Source organism: Thalassophryne amazonica, chromosome 3 (genome assembly GCF_902500255.1).
Source record: "Thalassophryne amazonica chromosome 3, fThaAma1.1, whole genome shotgun sequence".
Lineage (NCBI taxonomy): Eukaryota > Metazoa > Chordata > Actinopteri > Batrachoidiformes > Batrachoididae > Thalassophryne > Thalassophryne amazonica.
Genome location: NC_047105.1, coordinates 84,841,251 through 84,859,091, shown reverse-complemented (window position 1 = coordinate 84,859,091; position 17,841 = coordinate 84,841,251). Strand labels below are relative to the sequence as shown.

The 17,841-nt window shown below is 38.4% G+C and overlaps 1 long non-coding RNA gene across 1 annotated transcript; it reads left to right on the top strand.

Annotated features, from left to right (window-relative positions):
* Positions 1 to 2,706: 2,706 nt before the first annotated feature.
* Positions 2,707 to 16,902, top strand: LOC117507200. The gene is made up of 3 exons (XR_004559643.1): positions 2,707 to 3,257; positions 5,700 to 5,703; positions 16,892 to 16,902. It is a non-coding gene; the product is annotated as an uncharacterized LOC117507200 (long non-coding RNA).
* The last annotated feature ends 939 nt before the right edge of the window (positions 16,903 to 17,841 follow it).

Here is a 17,841-nt window from a genome sequence, read left to right as displayed (position 1 = left end):
ACTTATTTATTTTTGTTAGTTTTTTTCCCTGCGTCTTTCATTATGAACTTGGCTCACTGCAAAACTGTACATTTGGACGGTGTTGCTATTAAAACGAGGGTGCCCAAAAGACGTTAGGAGTTAATTAGATTAGCTGTTGTAGTGTAGGAATGTAGCAGGTAACCAATAAGAATCAAAAATTGATCTTAAAGTAATAAAGTGACATTGATCCACAAGAGCCCTGAATCGATCTAAATGTACTATGAACCAGTCAATGGCTCAATTTAACATCGGTTGAATTATTCTTGTTTTGTTGCTACTTCCTCATCTTCAAACGCTCATAAAGTTCAAAGGTCAGTGGGATGCTTTCGTGAGACTGGTCACAGGACCCTTAGCTTTGTAATGTAAAAACAACATATTTGATATTACAGCTAAATGTACCTGTTTGGTTCACAATTTTTTAATAATGTCATACCAGTTCAGAATGGGAAAAGTTATGCTATGCTAACAGCTGAGTTCTTCTTCTGGCACTTTCTGGCTACTGTATGTAATGCTGCCCCTAATGGGGGGGAACAGCTGAGCAGAGTCGCCTACCAACGTGCTGCAGCACAATAGCAAAAAAAAACTGAAAGAAACTCCCTGGTGTTGCATTAATATGTATTTGAAGGTAAGCCAATGCTACTTTTGACTTATCTTCATTCATAATAGAAAATTAATATCTACGTGAAACAAACAAAATTATATCAATTGCATTGTAATGTACCAAATTTAACCACATCAAATCCTTCCACAACAAAAAGTATTTTTTTTTTTTTCTAAATTGTTTGCTTGCCCGTGTATGTAGATGTGTATTGGATCATTTGGTAAAGGAGATATGCACACCCTAGCTGTTAGACACAAGACTTTGATTTTAGCCAAGAGGCTCGAAGTGTTGGATTGATACCAGTTAACGGACCCTTTTTTCTTCATCACCTGTTTCACTTCTCACCCAAATGGTTCATCATACAGTTTTATTTTTACCATGATAGACTGTTCATCTTTGACTCTGAATTGTGCTTGACACAGAAGTTCATCTTCGCAATGCAGTGGGAAATGTCACAAAAATTAGATGGCTCCACCTTCTTAAGATTATGGTTAATATTTATTTTGGCAACTGAAATATAAGAAGAATGCCTGCAGTCTGCAACTCATGGTACATTATCACCAGCAAGCTTTACAGTTTATCATGTTATTAAACATTTTTAAAGTTTTTGTACAGCTGTTGCCATTACAAATCCTGCCTATAAAACATGTATTTTAATATTCACTGAAAACAACTGGCCGTCTCCTGTGCGACAGCTACAGAAGTCTTTTAGTTGCTGCCAATAGGATGGGTATTGTAATGGAAACAACAGAATGTAGTTCTTAGAAAGGAGTGTCCACAATGGATAGACACCATAATCTACCTAAAGATGAAAAAAGAAAAAAAAATCCTACCTCTTTTAGATCAGATTTTGCATTAGCATTCAGCATTTGCCTTTGTTTTTACTTTTGTAATATTTGTATTCATGTTGGTATTTATTGCTAATGAGTCATATTTCAATGATTACCTCAGAGATATCTCACAGACTGGGAGAGTCCAGCTAATGAAGTCATTCATAGTTTTGTTTGTTTTGTATAGATTTCTTCTCAGAGCAAGCATTGCATTTTTCTGTTTGTTCATTTGTGTGTTTTGGTTTTACACGCACAAATTACTGGGAGTATTTTCAAGTAGTGCCTGTACCCTGACCAATGGGGTTCAGACTGGCTTGGCTGCAGTCTCTACAAAAGTGACATTTTTGCTTCTCTCTCTCTCTCGCTCTCTCGCTCTCTCTCTCTCTCTCTCTCATATTTACTGTTTTACCTCTTCTTCTGCCCTAAACTCTTATCCCACATGTTCATTGTCTCCGTGGATGACTGGGCAAAAGAGGGGAATTAAGAGAGGTGAAATCCGAGTATCCATGCAATGCTGCTTTTATCTTAAGCATCGCCAAGTCATGTGTTATTGACACTATATAGTGAGTTCGTCCTTCAGTGTGTTGACCCCAGTGGCATGGCACACCTCATGGGAAAGTTGTGTCTTTTGAAATGAATAACCTAACCAACCACAACAGGTGAATGGTGACATTTACTTTTTTTTAAAATGCATGGACTGATATATTAATGCATAGGACTAATAATAATAATAATATGAGTGCTATTGGGCTAATCTCATTTTTTGTAGGCTTTGGAAAAGCTTCAGCATCTACCATGTCAAATACAGTGAGGGAACAGATGGATAAATGTGCCTGTCCCCTCCAGGTTGTTAACGCATTACCTCAAAACAATAAATGCTCTCGTCTCCCAATTAAAAGGCATATGATGCCAAAAACTGTTTAAAATCAGGTGGATTTTGAACACCAGATCAGTCTGAAAAGCAACTGTTTAGCTTGTGCAATTTGTGACTGTTTCACAGCGGTTATGTTCTAAACAAATAACACCACAATACCCCCACACAACCCAATTTTATATGAATTTAGCCACCAAAGTAAAAGAATGAGGGAGGTGATCGAGTGAGTTTCAAAACCTACTGTAGGTCTGGTTCAAATAATTTCATGACCATAACGCGCCACAATATCTTTCACTGACAAGCATGGCATTTAGACTTTATCTTAACTATTTTATGAACATTTACACATTTTATATATATATGTATATATAACTTGTAATAATACATTCAGCTCACATTAAGTTTGGTCACAGTAATGTTGACATGTTTGAATAAAACAAACCACAGCTGTATGTTTGTTTGCGCCTATGTGGACATAAAATGTGGGGAAACTGCTTTCAAATTTTCACTTTGTTCTTTAGTTTTACTTTTTCTGCTAGTTTGACTGTAAAATGCAAAAATGGAAGCACTTAAACATTTTACACAAACACATCTATATATACACTTTTATTCCTGTCAATAAATACAGCACTATTACTATCACTGTTACACTGTTTACATCATCTTGATTTGCTGCCATTTCTGCTGCCAACAGGTGTGTGTAGACTTGTGGCAGAGCTTGTCACAGCAATCTCCAAAATTATGTTGTTCACTTTCTGTCCAATACACTTTTCAGCTTTACAATGCAAATTGTAAGTTTTTTTGTACAGCCCACAATTCCAAGGATCTAATTCTCCAGAAATATGAAGTTGTGCTGATTGAATAGTGTTATGTCGAGCCTTAATATGTCATTTTTCATTCTTTCATACAACCCCGTGAATGTCACCAGCAAGTGAGGAAAAACATTCAGATCATAGTATAATATTACTGGCACTTATTTTGATGACGTTAAAGGTTGTTTTATCTTTTTTCTTGCCTTGAAGTCACACTGCCTTGGGTCAACAGAATTTTTTTTTTTTTTAAATGTTTAGCAGATCAATGACTGATTAATGAAGAAGAATGTTGCTATGGTAACACCTACCCTGAGCTGTGTGCCATGCCACATATTCCCTTTAATACAGAGGAAGGGGTGTTATGACGCTGACTGCAGATGTGCTCCAGATTAATTTAATGGAAAGATTTGCTGAGTGTCCAAGGCTTGTTACTTAGTACTCCGTCAGCCATGTTTATTGATATTTTAAAGGAATACATTTAAATTTGGTAATGAATTCTCACGCTGCTTTGTGAATCCAAATCATGCCTCATTAAATTAAAAGCCTGGATCAACAAAGGCACGTATGTAATGTTTCTAGCACATGCATACTGATGAATCTACTAGCCATAAACTGCCTGTGTGGGTCAGCATGATATGGCTCCAGTTATCAAATCACCTAAATTCTAATGTAATTGCAACTTATATGTTTCCTCTTTCTTTCTTTTTTCTGAGATTTTTTTTTTCTATTATAAATTGGTGTTCATGTAATGTCGTTTTGTCAGATGTTTTGCGGATCAAAAATAAAGAGTTGCACCAACCGGTGGGTTTTGTGTGATTTGTTTTTGTCTGTGCTGGTAAAGTTTGGATAGCAGAAGTGGAGATGAGTGGGTGAGTGAGCAGGTCTCTCCCAGCCACATTGTGTATAAAATAACTCAAATACAATAAATACTATTCTCTTGTAACTCACCAAATTAAAAGCACACATCCTGAAAGCAAACACTACTGCAACTGAACTGAACTTTGATGCACCAGGTTTTGTTCGGTTTGGTTTTTTAACCTGTAAACATGTCTGCCACCTGCTGGATGGATGCTGGATAAATTGTGAACAGCTGTAGTTGAACTTGTGTGTAGTTTGTCTGTTTCCTGAACATCATGTGCTCATAGCTGCTAAGCAGTTTAACCTAGCATCTATAATATACAGCAAAGGGAGAATGTAACCAGGAATTTCAGAATGGACAAAATGTGTCGCTGGGGATGGTACCACAACTTTTTGTCAATACTACAAATTAGTCTTGGCAAACTCAAAACACTACTCTGGAATATCTTGACACCTTTGAAACACCTCTGTTTTTTTTAACATTGTTCCAGAGTCCAAAAGGAAAACATCAGGTGCTGTCAGGTGTTTCAACACTTTCCATTTGATTGCATCCTCTGGTGCTGAAACACAATAAAAATCAATGGATGAACAATGATTACAGAGACAAGAACATGGACTTTTATGTCCAAAACATGGTATGTTTTGAAAGTAACCTCTGCAACAGCAGTTGTTCCAAGTAAAAGTAATATCCTGTATTGTACAGTTATGTAGTATCTAAATTGTACAACCCCCAAATCATAATAGTTGGAACAGTATGGAAGTGCAAATAAAAAAAAAAAAACCTCCCTGCAGGAAATTTTTACATTTGTTTCATTTAAAAAGCATTTCAAATAAGATGAACCCAAGATATTCCAAGTTTTGTGAGGTCAACTTCATTACATTTGTTAATATACATCCATGCCTATGTTTCAGGCCCACAACACATTCCACAAAAAGTTGGGCCCAGTGCAATTTAGGGCTAGTAATAAGGTTAAAAATAAACAATGTTATTTGAAACCGGTGATATCAACAGGTGGTTTATAATCATGATATAGCATTAAAACAGCATCCATGCCAAATGGTCTTTGAGGTGCAACGATGGGCCGAGGGTCTTCAGTTTGTCAACAAATGTGAGAAAACTATAGAACTATAGCAATGGTTGAAAATTGGAATGTATTTGCATATTTCTCCCTCTTCTGTGCATAATATCTAAATGCTTCAAGGAATCTGGAGGAATTTCAGTGCGTAAAAGGCAAGGGTGCAAGCCTAAGACCAACATCATGAGCTCCAATCCCTCAGGTGGCACTGCATGAAGAACCATCATTCGTCAATAGCTGATACAACTACACAGGCAAAGGATTATTTTGGGAAACCTTTGTCAAACACTGTAATACAAAGTTACATTCACAAACACCACTTAAAACAAACAGAAGCCTTATTTTAACCTCTCCAGAAGTAGCGCTAGCTTCTCTGGGCTCGAAGGCATCTGTGCTCAACTGTCACATAGTGGAAATGCCTATCATCAGAAGAATCAGTACTCCAGATTTTTTTGTTTGTTTGTTTGTTTTTTTGAGCAACAAGACCAAAAGCCAGGGTCTGTCGTGGTATGGGCTTGTACAGTACCTTTTCCAAAGGTAGTTCACACTTCTGTGATGGCAGTATTAATGCAGAGAAGTACATTGAAATTGTAGAGCCACATATGTTACCATCAAGAACTTTTCAAGGACTGTTCATGCAGTTTACAAGAAGACAATGCAAAACCACATTCTGCACACATTACAAATGCATGGCTGTGGTGATCAAGGCTTTGAACCCTCAAGGCCAAGAATCAATACACACTTTTAATTATGGTACATTTTACATTTGCATACTGTGAATCTTTCAAATCATATCAAATTGTATCTAAAATGCTCAAAATACCTTTTGTACTATGGTTTTCTTAATCTCCTGAAATGCAATTCTAATCTTCCATGTGTTTTTTTTTTGTTTGTTTTGTTTTGTTTTTTTTGTTTGTTTTTTCGTTTTTTTCAAATGGGCTTAAATAATTGCTGCCAGTTTGCCACGAGGGGGCACTGTCTCATTACCTGTGCAGATGGGCTTTCCTTGACTGATGACCTTTTGTAGGTCAAGCAGCAACAGTTGAAATCATTTCAGCCAGTGTGGATCACCTCGCCACAAATATCTGCATGGGCAAACAAAGTGGTGCCGTTTAACTTCTGCAGCAGATAAACATGTTGGACGAGATTCGTGCTCACCTCAGCACACATCTTCTTGGCTACTCATGTATGGAGGGAGATTACTTGAGAAGGTTATCAGACAAATCCAGTCATTGCGTGACAGTTAATTGTCAGTGTCGACACACAGCAGAGGCGCTTGTTTTGCCTGCTGATAAGGTTACACTTGTGTGCCTTGGTGAGCCGTTACTTCTCTCCACGAGCTTAGATGAAGGAAAGTGAGGCTCTGGTTGCAGCACCATCCTTGAGGTGAGGCTCACCAGCTGCACTGTGTTACAACAGTTTAACAAGAAACTGGACACACTATACTTTTCTACAACGTTTAGGCGTTTACATTCCCATCCGGAGCCGGTGAGCTTTTAAGGTCAAGCCACTCGCCCAGAAGTCACGTTGATGTGATTGAGTCACATGGTTTTGAGTCACTGCTGTGTTCAGCTCAGCTGACTCCCATCTAAGTTTGTACAGACTGAAAGCTGTCTTGGTATCTTGGTTGGGTTTTTGGGTGAAGCAAAGGCCTGTCATGTGCCTGTCACCCAGAAATCTTTTGTTTTTGCGTCCCAGCTTGGGAATATGTGTTCTACAGGAGATATCAGTTGTGACTTTGGATTAACAGCCCTACCCTGCTGTATGTTTCAAACTTGTCTCTCTGTCCAGGGCGTACCCCACCTCTGGCCTACTGACTGTGGTGACCCTTAATTCGTGGAATAAGCCAGGATAGAAAATTAATGAATGCTTCAAACTTAACGGTTAGTCACCATATAAAGATGAGGCAAAAAAAAAGAAGCTCCATCAGTAATGTGAAGTTCACATGTGCATGAGCCCACAGAGGAAAAAAGAGATGACTCTTTTTCTCTCTTTTCCATTGATTCTGTCACTACTTATCTAAATTGGATGTTGGATGCCCTTTATTTGAGTCATCCAAATGTCATTAGGGCTAAATCAACCATGTGTTTTTTTTTCTACAGAATGTGAGAGAAGCATGCACAGCTTGTGCATGTTTATCTACTGTCAGGCCGTCATGGAGCATATGTGGAAAATCACCTATGGCCTCCCCCAAGGAAGGCTATTGGTTCCACTCTGAGAACAGGAGGAACAACAAAGTCATCTTTTAAACTTTTTGACCTCCATTTGCAGTATCTGGACCCTGGTACAGATCCTGCTTTACACCCCATTTCCATATAGCTGTTTTTTTCCTGAGTGCCAGCATCGTTTTCTCAATTTAGTGTAGTGATAAAGATCAAAAGCCAGGAAAATGACTGAACATGAGTGGTCAGGACCAAAGTTTGACTATCGGGATCTAAATTTAACCATCAGGATCAAAGGCTAGGAATATGGTCAAACATAAGTGATTAGGATCAAACGGAAGTGATGAGGAGCAAAGATCAAGTTCACAGAAATGAAGGTCCAGGTTGAGACAAAGATCTATGGGTGATTCTTTAACTACGGGCACTATTGGCCTTGTAAATGTAATTTCCACCACACCATTGCCTTACAATATAAAGCGCCTTAGGGCAACTGTTTGTTGTGATTTGGCGCTATATAAATGTGCTCTGATGTCACTGTTTATCTCCATAGAAAACTACCCAAACAATCTTTCATACAAACTGTTTAGGGACATTACAGTGTTGTGGTGGAAATTACGGCAATAGTGTGGGACAACTACATTTTGTTTAAAAAAAAATCACAACAGTTGTATGACATTTGAATACCCAATTATGTTTTGATTATTTTACTGATATTTTATCAGAGATATTTTAAAACATTAGAAAAAATGTTTCTTTACCATTCATTTTTATCATTGAAGATCAAAAGTCTGGGGGTGGGACAAGCACAAAACGGCAATATTTGCATATAATGATGCTGAAAAAAGGTGAAAAAGTCATCATAGACTACTAGAACAAATTTTCTTAACACACTTTCATTGTAAAGATAACTATAAAGTGTGAAATTTCCCCTTTTTTTCTGTTTTTCATACAATATGATCAAAGGACATAATAAGTGCCCGTAGTCTAAGAATCACCCCTATATCTGGGGACAAAACCATATTTTCTGTGGATGTGGTAAAATGGCAAAGCGTGGCACCAGCGCATTCTCCGAGACTTGACTTGGCACTGTGGCACTTTGTCAGAGGTATTCACAATCTTTGCAGTCTTCTGTGACAAGGCTGGACATGATGCTTGAGTTAGTTTCTATGCTATGTGTTTTAGCAGGATGGCCTAGAATACCTAAAGGTCAAGAGTGAGTCTTATCAGCGTCAGATCCCACATGTGTGGGGCCTTGGTATGATGAGGTAAGGTGGCCAGCCCCCTTTCCTCACACCTAATACCAAGAGGCAAGTGTTGTAACCACTGAGTCAACATGTCCAGTCTGAGTTTAATCCAACGTGGCAGGTACAGCAGTGTTCAGAATAATAGTAGTGCTATGTGACTAAAAGATTAATCCAGGTTTTGAGTATATTTCTTATTGTTACATGGGAAACAAGGTACCAGTAGATTCTCACAAATCCAACAAGAACAAGCATTCATGATATGCACACTCTTAAGGCTATGAAATTGGGCTATTAGTAAAAAAAAAGTAGAAAAGGGGGTGTTCACAATAATAGTAGCATCAAAACTATTATGTTCAAACTGCTTTTTTAGCAATCCTGTGAATCACTAAACTAGTATTTAGTTGTATAACCACAGTTTTTTGTGATTTCATCACATCTGCGAGGCATTAATTTTGTTGGTTTGGAACCAAGATTTTGCTCGTTTACTATTGTGCTTGGGGTCATTGTCTTGTTGAAACACCCATTTCAAGGGCATGTCCTGTTCAGCATAAGGCAACATGACCTCTTCACATATTTTGACATATCCAAACTGATCCATGATACCTGGTATGCGATATATAGGCCCAACACCATAGTAGGAGAAACATGCCCATATCATGATGCTTGCACCACCATGCTTCACTGTCATCACTGTGAACTGTGGCTTGAATTCAGAGTTTGGGGGTCGTCTCACAAACTGTCTGCGGCCCTTGGACCCAAAAGAACAATTTTACTCTCATCAGTCCACAAAATATTCCTCCATTTCTCTTTAGGCCAGTTGATGTGTTCTTTGGCAAATTGTAACCTCTTCTGCACGTCTTTTATTTAACAGAGGGACTTTGCGGGGGATTCTTGCAAATAAATTAGCTTCACGTAGGCGTCTTCTAACTGTCATAGCACTTACAGGAAACTCCAGACTGTCTTTGATCATCCTGGAGCTGATCAATGGGTGAGCCTTTGCCCTGGTTATTCTTCTATCCATTTTGATGGTTGTTTTCCGTTTTCTTCACGTGTCTCTGGTTTTTTGTCCATTTAAAGCATTGGAGATCATTGTAGATGAACAGCCTATAATTTTTTTGCACCTGCGTATAGGTTTTCCCCTCTCCAATCAAAATCAAATTTTTAATCAAACTACACTGTTCTTCTGAACAATGTCTTGAACGTTCCATTTTCCTCAGGCTTTCAAAGAGAAAAGCAAGTTCAACAGGTGCTGGCTTCATCCTTAAATAGGGGGACACCTGATTCAAACCTGTTTGTTCCACAAAATTGATGAACTCTGACTGAATGCCACACTACTGTTATTGTGAACACCCCCTTTTCTACTTCTTTTTGCTAATAGCCCAATTTCATAGCCTTAAGAGTGTGCATATCATGAATGCTTGGTCTTGTTGGATTTGTGAGAATCTACTGAATCTACTGGTACCTTGTTTCCCATGTAACAATAATAAATATACTCAAAACCTGGATTAATCTTTTTAGTCACATAGCACTACTATTATTCTGAACACTACTGTACATCAGGCCTATGTACACTGAATATGTTATTTGATGATGGTTAGGAGTGGTCATCAATCAAGGTCAGAGGCAAAATGTGAGCTTGTGTATTTTTATTCCGCTATTCGTTGTTAATGAGTTTGAGTGTTTAAACGCTCTTGTAACATTTTCTGTACAATGTGGGTGTGGTGTCACGTTGCTCTCTCAGCACTTTTGTTCTTTTTTGTTTTTTTGTTCTTTTGTTGTAAGAGGATGAGAGCCGAGCTGGAAGAAGAGCGTGTATATAAGGAAGTGTTCCCCTCGGAAAATAATAGCTGCGGAATAACATTAAGAGCCACATGTTTCCCCCGTGCCCTGTGTTTATCCTCTCAGCGCAGCACACGGCGCGCTCTGCTGTTTATTCACTTTGCTAAATGTGGTTTCTGTAACGGCCCTGCTTTCAATATACATGTCATTTAGATGGAAAACTGGAAGTGTTGCTTAAAATGCGGCTTATTTTAACAAACTCCTCCTTAGATTACTCTTGTTTTATAACTGTTGGTGTTCCTCAAACATTTACTAGACTTCTTCATTTGTTTAAAAGTCGAACACATAAATCACATGTAACTCGTTATACTAAATTGGATTTACACTGATGCATGCTGCCTACAATGAATGTTTGTGGTGTTGGAGACCTTTAGGAGCCCAGCTCATGTGATTTGACCTAATTAGCTGGAAGGCCAAGGGTCAGGAGGTCAAATCATCTGCTGGACAGAATGCTCAAAGATAACAGCTCCCAACCTGCACTTCTGATGTAGATCTGTGATCATGCAAAAAATATGATGCTCTGATTTGTTGGCTGGCAAAGCTTGCTTCTTTCTTTATTTTTTCTTTCTTTCTTTCTTTCTTTCTTTCTTTCTTTCTTTCTTTCTTTCTTTCTTTCTTTCACAACAGCCTTTTTGTGAAAATTGGTTTAAATGTTGCATGCAGCTGAAATAAAAATTTTGCTCCATTCATTCAGGCCAACTTCAGACTGGTGTAATTAGCAGGTTCCAAGTTTAAATGTGCAAATTTGGAAGAATTACCACAGTATTGTTTCGATAAAAGAAGAAAAATTACAAGGGAAAAAATACAGTACGAGTAGTGGGCGGGGGGCTAATGGCAAGGTGTGAGATTTTTTTGTTAACTTCCCCTGTGCTTTGAGAGAAGCAGTTGAGCAAATTATTTCACTCCCTTGTATGCAAAAAAAATATATATTTTTTTTCTCTTCTATGTGTCTGTTCATATTTGAATAAAATAAGTTAATGATCCAATTTGGACTAAATCTGATGAAATGATTAAAAATCACCCAAGAACAAAGTGATGAGATTTTGAGAAAAAACTAAATCAGTTAAAACTCAAAATCACTATTTGGACCCGGTGCTTACATATAGATGACATTTAGAAATGCTATTCCAAGAAATTGATTAAAATCTAGTCACACATGGTTATGCCCAGAAGTATTTGGGGACAGTTTCACAGTTTTTGTAATTTTGCCTCTGCACACCACCACAGTGGAATTAAATAGAGCAACTAAGAAGTGAATATACCTATTTTATAAAAGCCATGTGGCCTCTGTGTGCGTGCGTGTGTGTGTATGGTTTTGATCACTGACAAACTAGGAAGAGCTGACATTTACCATTTGGTATGCTTATGTATTTTGGGTCAAGGTGAACGCTGTGAAAAAAGGAAGTTGATAGGAGTAATATTTTGGATAAATTAGCTATATTAGCTAACAACAGTGAACAATGGACATTGTGCTGCAATGCACCATGGGAGTTAGGGGTTTGGGGGTTTAAATGTTATTGTGGTTCATGTTACTTTAACAGTGTTGTTAGTGTTATTGATTTATCGTGTGCATGATTTTATTTAGTAAGTTCAATGTAAGTACATAATATAATTGTAAATACGTTAAAAATGCATGGATGACAAGAAAGTGAAAACACTTATTTCCATTGTGGTCCATTTAAAAATCAAATGACAAAACAGAAATAATAATAATACAGATAATAATGATAATAATAATAATAGTGTGTATATGATAACAAGCACTGAAACAATTTATAAGTATGATAACAAGAACTGAAACAATTTATAAGTACATTAAGACAGTAAATTAACATTACAAAATTACATAATTAACAAAAAATAATAGGGCTGAGTTTTTCTTCGCAAACTTGCTGAGGTCTAAGATTATAAAAACATTCTGGACTCACGGCCACTCCAGCTTATGATAGAAACATTGCATAATTTATTCCCATCCTTGAAAAATGTCAGCTCCCTATTTTATAAACACCCAATCTAGAACCCGTGGATCCCCATGGGCAACATGCTAGCTAGTATGTTTATAGCTTTATTTCATGGGGTTTCATAAAAAATATCCCATTTTATATATATATATATATATATATATATATATATATATATATATATATATATATACGAGGTCTCTTAGATAATAAACCGACCCTTTTTTTTTTTTTTTTAACTATATGGATTTGAATGACATGCGATTACACCAATCATGCTTGAACCCTCGTGCGCATGCGTGAGTTTTTTCACGCGTGTCGGTGACGTCATTTCCCTGTGGGCAGGCCTTGAGTGAGATGTGGTCCCACCCTCTCGGCTGAATTCCTTTGTTTCACACGCTGCTCGAGACGGCGCGCGTTGCTTTATCAAAAATTTTTCTGGACTTGTGAGGAATATCCGAGTGGACACTATTCGAGAAATTAAGCTGGTTTTCTGTGAAAAGTTTAACGGCTGATGAGAGATTATGGGGTGTTTCTGTCGGTGTAAGGACTTCCCACGGAGCGGGACGTCCTGCAGCGCTTCCAGGCGCTGTCGTCAGCCTGTTTCGAGCTGAAAACATCCTAATTTAAGGCTTAATTCACCCAGGACATCATGAGAGAACAGAGAAGATTCAGAAGAGGCCGGCATGAGGAATTTATGCGGACATTCCACTGTTTAAGGACATTTTTTTAATGAAAGACGTACGCGCAAATTCGCCGAGTCGTTTCCGTGACGACTCAGCAAATCTGTGTGCGCCGCGACAGGAAAAACTCCTCCGTGTTGAAAACCATTTGTAGAATTCAGGCGGCTTTTAATGGCTTTCAACAAGTGAGTAACTGAGAAATTGTTTAACAGCTTGGGCATGTTCCAACTTGCCCGTTAAGATTTCCAACGGAGGTGTTTTTCCTGCCGCGACCCCCCGCGGTCGGGTCCAGCCCGACATGCGACTCTGCCCGCACGTTCTTTCATTACAAAATGACCGTTAACAATGGAATGTCCGAATAAACTCCTCATGCCGACTTCTTCTGAAAGTTCTCTGTTCTCTGACGACTTACTGCGTCAACAGAGCCTGAAATGTGGAAGTTTTCAACTTGAAACGGCGAGACGCTGCCGCCTCGAAGCGCAGATCGCCGTCAGGCACCGTGGACCGTCCTTAAAGCGACACTACCAGACCAAAATCTCTCATCAGCCGTTAAAATTTTTACCGAAAACCAGCTGAATTTATTGAATGGTGTCCACTCAGTTGTGCCTTACAGTTTTGAAAAAATTTTATCAAACAAAGCAACAGTCTCTGAGCCATTCCTAAACAATGAAAAAAATCGACGAGCAGGTGGACGACTCCTCACTCAAAGACTGCCCACAGGCGAATGACGTAACCGACAGGCGTGAAAAAACTCTCGCATGCCCACGAGGGTTCAAGCATGTCTGATGTAATCGCACGTGATTCAAATCCATATGGTTTTTGAAAAAAAATAATAAGGTCGGATACTTTTCTAATAGACCTCGTATATATATGGCTTTGATCACGCAAAAACTCGGAAGAGCTGACATTTGGCGTTTGTCATGGTGATGTATTTTGGGTCAAGGATGAATGCTGCAAAAACAAAGTTGATAGGACAAATATTTTTGGAGAAATTAGCGTTTAACTAACCAATAAACAATGGATGTTTTGCTGTAATGCACCATGGGAGTTCAGGGTTTGAGCTTTTAAATGTTGTTATTGTGTTTGTTTGTTTAACAGTGTTAGTGTGGTTTTGTCAGTTTAGATAAGTCTCATGTCGCTCTTACCATGAGTGACTTAAGTTTCATGTTGGTACATGAATTCAAATTTCAAATTTATTAATATATATAGCGCCAATTCACGACTGAATGAAATGTTTAGTGGTTTTAATGTCTTCAGCCACCTGCTTGCAATAGCTGTGCATGCATACAAATTTGATCATGGATTAACAGAGCACAGCTGACATTTGCTGTTTGGCATGATTATGTATTTTGGGTCAAGGATGAACGGCGCTAAAGCGGAACACTGATGGGACTAATCATTTTTGGAGAAACTACAGATATTAGCTAACGTAGCTAATTACATTGTTGGCTCACACGCGTTTCCATCAAGGGGCAGTAAATCATCTTTATATTAAAGCGTGAGTGTAAGTGCATATAATTGTAAATACATTAAAAATACATGTATGACACAAGAAAGTGAAAACACTTACTTCCATTGTGGTCCATTTAAAAATAAAATAAAACAGAAGTAATTATACAATAAAAATAATAATAATGATAATAATAATAGTGTGTGTAGTAAAAGTAAATTACCATTAAAAATTACATAATTAGGAAATAAAAGAGTGGATGTTGAAGGTTCTAAAAGCATTCTGGACTCGCGCCATTCCAACTCATTGTGCAATTTATTGCCACCCTTGAAAAATGTCAGCTACCTATTTTAGAAACACTACCCAATTTAGAGCGTGTGTGTGTGTGTATATATATATATATATATATATATATATATATATATATACGAGGTCTGTTATAAAAGTATCAGACCTTTTTATTTTTTGCAGAAACCATATGGATTTGATTCACGTGTGATTGCATCAGCCAAGCTTGAACCTTCGTGCGCATGCGTGAGTTTTTTCACGCCTGTCGGTTGCGTCATTCACCTGTGAGCAGGGGTCCACCCTCTCGTCGGATTTTTATTGCGAATAAATGTCTGAACGATTTGGAGCTTTGCTGCATCAATTTTTTTCCAGAAACTGTGAGAGACCTCCAGGTGGACACCGTTCGGAAAATTAATATGGCTTTCAGGGACGATTTTGTGGGGATTACACAGATTAAGGAGTGTTATTGCCGCTTTAAGGACGGCCCACAGCATCTGAGAGCGCGCCGCGCTCTGAGCGCTGATCGACAGGCTCAAACCCCGCTGAAACAACCAGATCACTTCCAATGTGAAGGCTTTGTTCATGAGGGGACAAAATCATCCCTGAAAGCCATATTAATTTTCTGAACGGTGTCCACCTGGAGGTCTCTCACAGTTTCTGGAAAAAATTGATGCAGCGAAGCTCCAAATCGTTCAGACATTTATTCGCAATAAAAAAACGACAAGAGGGTGGACCACTGCTCACACAAAGCCTGCTCACAGGCGAATGACGCAACCGACAGGCATGAAAAAACTCATACATGCGCACGAAGGTTCAAGCTTGGCTGATGCAATCACACGTGATTCAAATCCATATGGTTTTTGAAAAAATAAAAAGGTCCGATACTTTTCTAACAGACTTCGTATATGGGTGATTCTTTAACTACGGGCCCTATTGGCCTTGTAAATGTAATTTCCACCACACCATTGCCTTACAATATAAAGCGCCTTAGGGCAACTGTTTGTTGTGATTTGGCGCTATATACATGTGCTCTGATGTCACTGTTTATCTCCATAGAAACTACCCAAACAATCTTTCAAACTGTTTAGGGACATTACAGTGTTGTGGTGGAAATTACGGCAATAGTGTGGGACAATTACATTTTGTTTAAAAAAAAATCACAACAGTTGTATGACATTGAATACCCCAATTATGTTTTGATTATTTTACTGATATTTTATTCAGAGATATTTTAAAACATTAGAAAAAACGTTTCTTTACCATTCATTTTTATCATTGAAGATCAAAAGTCTGGGTGTGGGACAAGCACAAAACGGCAATATTTGCATATAATGATGCTGAAAAAAGGTGAAAAAGTCATCATAGACTACTAGAACAAATTTCTTAACACACTTTCATTGTAAAGATAACTATATAAGTGTGAAATTTCCCCTTTTTTCTGTTTTTCATACAATATGATCAAAGGACATAATAAGTGCCCGTAGTCTAAGAATCACCCATATATATATATAAAATCACTTTTTCCGCCAGTTTTCTTCAGAGAAGGCAGGGGATGAATGAATATCTACATTTCCAAGTAACTGAATATAAATAAGAAATGCAAACAGTACTGTGTGGTAAATCTGTTTGGAAGAAGCAGTTCTCAAAAACATAGAAGCATAAGAAGGAGACAAGTGAGGGAAGCCACCATAACACCCATGACAACAAAAATTGTGGTCATCTGTTGCTATGACTGGAGAAAGCATACATAGTGCAAATTTTGTCTGTTGCATCATCAGTTTTGCAGCCTCAGAGTGGCACAGAGAAAGCATTTTGCATTTTTCCTAAATGCAAGATGTGAAATTTCAGGTATCAGAAGACACATGCGACACTTGAGCTATGATTTTTTTGGTGTTTGTTTCTCTGTAATACACGCTAAGTAGCCAGTGTTGAGGTGAATAGAGTTTAAAACACCTGCTGTTGGTTGGTTGTAATGTTAAATGTCAGCGTGCGGTGCTATCGCGTCTCTGTGGTTTCCTGAACATCTAACATCTGGAGCGTAGCTCACACACGGACGTGCACTTTAGTTACAGTATGAGTGGTGATGTTGTCTTTTTGTGTGTTGTACAGTCTGAAACATTTGTGGGGTGGATGCATGTGAAGTCATGACACTGACAGCACGTATGCATCCTCTAATTTGTGTCACATGGCAGCTTGTAAAATGGCTCTAATGGGTTCCGCGTGTGCACCGCAGCATTTTCTCAGTAAAACCAACTGTTTCTGATCACAGCTGCAGACAGGGGGACACCTGTCGAACTGCTCGTCAGGCCTGTGGTCACCCCGACCTACATACACACACACACAAACATCCAGATACATACGTAATTGATCTGATCATCTCATGTTTATGTAGAAAGAAATCGGTAATAAAGAGGAGCTGCAAAGGAAGTGGACTCGTGGGAAAATTCAAAAATGTGCTGTTATATTTCAACAATGCTGCATTTTACAACTTTAAACTGCCAGACTTGGGAATTAATTTCTGTATACAAAACTACACCCGCCTCAAAAAGGCAGAAGGAAAGTATTTCTCATTCTCTGATCCTTACTCATCCTAAACCCAGATGTGTCCTTCAGTGTCTTCTGGCTGTTTCACACACAACCATATGGCTGGTGTGTGATTTCAATCAGTGGCCGACGGAGAAAACATTTTTGAAGCAGTGGCGTGTAACCTTCAGTGACCTTCAACGAGCTCGCCATTAGGATTGGATTCAAAGTGGAACGGAACAAATTGTAAAAAGTGCCAAAAGAACAGCAACTTCTCATTGTAGCCATCCTGCAAATTGTTAGCCAAGTTTCTGAACAGCGGGGTGGTAGGCGTGCTTGCCTCCCAAACAGAAGGTGCCTGGTTGAAGACCACCTCTGCCCCTTTCACCAGATCTGCTGTGGTGACCTCAAGCAAAAAATGAGAGCAGCCAAGTGATTATTTGCTTCCAAGATTAACATAAAAATGTTTCACAAAATTCTCAACTTGTACACAATCCTGATATGTCAGACTTGGAAAAATAAGCAGCTGCTTGACACATGATTTGTAATTTGGATGATTATTTCACTGCAATTCACAATCTTCGCACAAGTGCATTTGGGACATGCACAACTCCACTGT